This window comes from Panthera tigris, chromosome B2 (genome assembly GCF_018350195.1).
Source record: "Panthera tigris isolate Pti1 chromosome B2, P.tigris_Pti1_mat1.1, whole genome shotgun sequence".
NCBI lineage: Eukaryota > Metazoa > Chordata > Mammalia > Carnivora > Felidae > Panthera > Panthera tigris.
The window spans coordinates 93,560,445-93,564,942 of record NC_056664.1 but is presented as its reverse complement, the minus strand read 5'-3'; the positions used below and the strand labels follow the sequence as shown (position 1 = coordinate 93,564,942).

At 38.9% G+C, this 4,498-nt stretch overlaps 1 non-coding gene across 1 annotated transcript; it reads left to right on the top strand.

Annotated features, from left to right (window-relative positions):
* Window positions 1–3,468: 3,468 nt before the first annotated feature.
* Window positions 3,469–3,580, top strand: LOC122238871. The gene has a single exon (XR_006218023.1). It is a non-coding gene; the product is annotated as a U6 spliceosomal RNA (small nuclear RNA).
* The last annotated feature ends 918 nt before the right edge of the window (window positions 3,581–4,498 follow it).

Genomic DNA, 4,498 nt, shown 5'->3' with positions numbered 1-4,498 from the left:
AGGAGGGGCAGAGAGAGAAGGATACAAAGAAAGAATCCCAAGCAGGCTCTGAACCAGCAGCACGGAGCCCAACATGGGGCTTGAACTCACAAACTGTGAGATCATGACCTGAGCTGAAACCAAAAGTCCAACAATTAACCAACTGAACCACCCAGGCACCCCTGTAAAAGTTCATTTGATGTATGTATGAATGTATTTTTCAGCCTAAACTGTTCACCTGTGTGAACGCTGCTCTAATTCTGCCTTCATTTCTGCTTTTCATTTCAAGATATTTGAACATCAAAGAAATTATTGGATAAGTAAATAAATGAACATATTTAAAGGATACAGTTGGGCTGCAGTGACATTCAAATTTAAGTCCCAAGTTAACCTGAGGGCAGAATGAACATCTCCCATCATGAATATGGTAGGTACTTCTTAAGATTTAGGTGAGAACAGAAATCAGGGGTTTTATATCCTGCATAGAATAAAGGTTTTCAGCAGTGATAGTAGAATCTCTCCTGACTTCTGTAAACAGGCTTAAATCCCAGTGTTTCTTGGCATGATTATGTACAGCTCTTGTGGTTGTGTCCTTTGGTCTTTGACTTCAGAGTGCTGTTCAATCCAAATTCATAAATGCTCACATCATCTTCTAGCATTGTCATCATGCTTGTAATCAGTCACCTTTGTGAATATGAGCCAAAGGAACTGGGACTGCCTGTTGGAGTATTTGTGTTCGTGGAATGATTTGCATCATCTGGAGACAGATTGGATGATTACAGATAAGGAGAGGTAGGACAGATATCCAGAGAGCTCTTCTTATATCCAAGTGACTACTTGACACTTCGTTTTCCAAAAATATTTCTCTTGCATAAGGGTTCTAGACCTCCTCCTTGAAAGAAGTTTGGCAGACTTCATTTCTATAACACATGCTGGATGGGCCAGGAGGAGATCTCTGAGCCTTTGGAAAACAGAATGGGGAAAGGAGAAAAAAATATTTCCAAAAACATTAATTGAATAAAGACACATGGATAGAGTTAAAGGTCTTTGGGGAAAATTTCTTACTTTGTAGCATTACCAATGGCTATTTAGACTTATTTAAAACAACATCTCTTGACTTGTCCTATTTTTCCATTAAGAATCCATGTTCTCCAAGGACAGAGACTTAATATTTAAGTCCATGTGTCCAAGAAAAAAATGTGAATTTTTATTCTGACCCAGTATCAGTAGGGTAAAAATTCCATTAATTATTTTCTTTCATTCAGGAGGAGAGGATATTGAGAAACATCCTATAACAAGAAAATATTTCTTTTAGAAATAAAATTTAAGACTCTTTTGGAAAAATGTTCCTTTTTTTCTTTCTTCCATATGTTTTGAGCATGTGCATGCCTGGAAAAAATTCAATTTAGAGACCATTCTGGAAAGGCAGAAAACCCAAAGAATTCTTATATATGATTGATAATTCTTAAGAGTGATAATCTCAAAGAATGCTAATAAATCAGAATGCTTTTGTGCGTTTGGAATACCTGTCTAAATCTTTTAGCTACCATCTAAAGAACAGCAAAACACTGTGAAGAACACTTTGGCCAAGTGTTGTTGGTATATACCTTCTTCTCTCCTTTGTCCAGATGTATCAGTGCTGAGAACATTTGGGGTGATTAGGTGTTTGATGAATCTGGATCATGTGTAGATAGTAATTTTGGAGAAATGGGAGTGCTTCATAATCTAATAATTTGAAGATGTCACGGAACTTTATCAATACCGGCAAGAGATACCATGTGAGGTAGATGCTGAGAATTATGAAACTACATCTCAGAAAAAGTATTCTGAACTTTTTGGCTGTAATAGTAATATGGTAATAATAGCTCACTTTTTAATATTGCTTCTTTGATACATATTGACTCATTCCATCTTCACGACACTCAATGAGATTATGTATGGATATTATCCCTGTTTTATACAGGAGGCCCAGACAAAGTGGTTTGCTCAAGGCTGCACATAACTATGCAGTCATGCTTCTAACTAGTCAGTTCAGCTCTAAAGTCTGTACGTGACCACCATGCTGTGTTGCTGTAATCTACTCAAAGAGAAAGTAGCTCAAATGAAACAAGCTATACAAAGTGTATGGTATGGGGTATCCCTCAGTAATGGTAAGAGGCATATCTCAGTAATATAGAGAAGCTTCAGATAGACTGGAGATGATAAATGGATACCTTCAAAGAGCAAGATAGCCACACCTCATTTATCCCCCCCTCTCTCTCACAGTCTTAAGTCTGTTGTCTTGCTATATCTGCTTTACCTGCCAGCTTTTTCTCTGTGGTGCATGTAGATAAATGTGGTTACCTCCACCCAAACTCTACACTAGAATTCAAGAATTCTCCACTATCTAAGCTTTGCTTCTGGGCTTGTGTCTGGTCCGGTCATCTAAAAAGAAGATGGAAGATATGAATGTCAGGGAGGATGCAGTTCTTAGAGAAAGTGCTGTAATAGGGAGGAAACAAACAAAAATCTACAGAGGGGCATGTTCAGCTTTTCAGGGCAGCAATCTTTCCATAAGGCCCCACTGCTTACGTGTTGTGGACAGTGGTATTACTCTTTCTCAAGTAGTCCCATTTCTGTCCCTCAGAACTCTTTCTATAGAAGGATTATACATGCCTGCCCTCGTGAACTCAGGGTCATGTGAGTTGCTTTGGCCAATGAAATGTTAGTAGGAGTGCCATGTGTCACTCCTGAGGAGGAGATTTAAGAACCAGCCTGTGGTTCTCCATGAGTCTCCTTCCTCTGTCATTCTGCTTGATTGGTGAAGTCCTAGACAGAAGGAGTAAAGACGCAGTGGGGCAGAGCTGCATGTACCCATGATCGGCAAGTAAGCTTGAGGAAGAAATGAACTTTTACTATTGTAAGCCACTGAGAGTTTAAAGCAGTTTTCTTTCATAGTTTATCCTGACTGAAATTAATATCTCAGCCTACATCATAAAAATCATACAAACAGCAGGCAGAAATGGGAAAAATACACTCTTATTTGATAACCCCACTGATGTATAGCTGTTAGTGAACACATAGTCCAATTACACCACATTGGAATATCCCAAGGCCTAGTCTTAGGCAAAATGATGAAGTTGGCAAAATGGTTGTTTAGTTCCTATTAGTCCTTCTTCCCCAACCACTGTGTTCCCTTTGTACAGAGACCTCCAGCATTTTAGAGGACACATCCAGACTTCTAGGCCTCTGGATCTCACCTTACCTTGCTTCCAGAATACCATCTCATGTTCATCTCTCTACCTTTACCCTCATATATACTGTCTAAATTCAGCCTCAGATTCAAGATATTATAAGAGTATTAGGGTTCTCCAGAGGCACAGAACCAAAAGGATAGATATAGAAGAAGTTTATTGTAGGAGTTGGCCCATGTGGTTATGGAAGCCTAGAAGTCACAATCTGCCATCTGCAAGCTGGAGAGCTAGGAAAGCCAGTGGTAGAATTCGGTTAGTGCTCACTTTGGCAGCACATATACTAAAATTGGAACGATACAGAGAATATTAGCATAGCATGGCCCCTGTGCAAGGATGACACGCAAATTCGTGAAGCTTCCACGTTTTTATAAAAACCCTCAAGAAAGTAGGAATAGAAGGAACATACCTTGAGATCATAAAAGCCATATATGAAAGACCCAATGCTAATATCATCCTCAATGCGGAAAAACAGAGCTTTCTCCCTAAGGTCAAGAGCAAGACAGGGATGTCCGCTCTCTCCACTGTTATTCAACATCGTATTGGAAGTCTTGGCCTCTGCAGTCAGACAACACAAAGAAATAAAAGGCATCCAAATTGGCCAGGAGGAGGTCAAACTTTCACTCTTCGCAGATGACATGATACTCTACATGGAAAACCCAAAAGATTCCACCAAAATACTGCTAGAACTGATTCATGAATTCTGCAAAGTTGCAGGATATAAAATAAATGCACTGAAATCGGTTTCATTCCTATACACCAACAATGAAGCGACAGAGAAATCAAGAAATTGATCCCATTTACAGTGGCACCAAAACCCATAAAATACCTAGGTATAAATCTAACCGAAGAAGTGAAAAATCTATACACTGAAAACTATAGAAAGCCTATGAAAGAAATTGAAGAAGACACAAAGAAAAAATGGAAAAATATTCCATGCTTCTGGATAGGAAGAACAAATATTGTTAAAATGTCGATACTAACCAAAGCAATCTACATATTCAGTGCAATTCCTATCAAAATAACACCATCATTCTTCACAGAGCTAGAACAAACAATCCTAAAATTTTTATGGAACCAGAAAAGACCCCGAATAGCCAAAGCAATCTTGGAAAAGAAAACCAAAGCAGGAGGCATCACAATCCCAGACTTCAAGCTATACTACAAAGCTGTAATCATCAAGACATTGTGGTACTGGCACAAGAACAGACACTCAGATCAATGGAACAGAACAGAGAACCCAGAAGTGGACCCACAAATGTATGGCCAACTAATCTTTGACAAAGCAG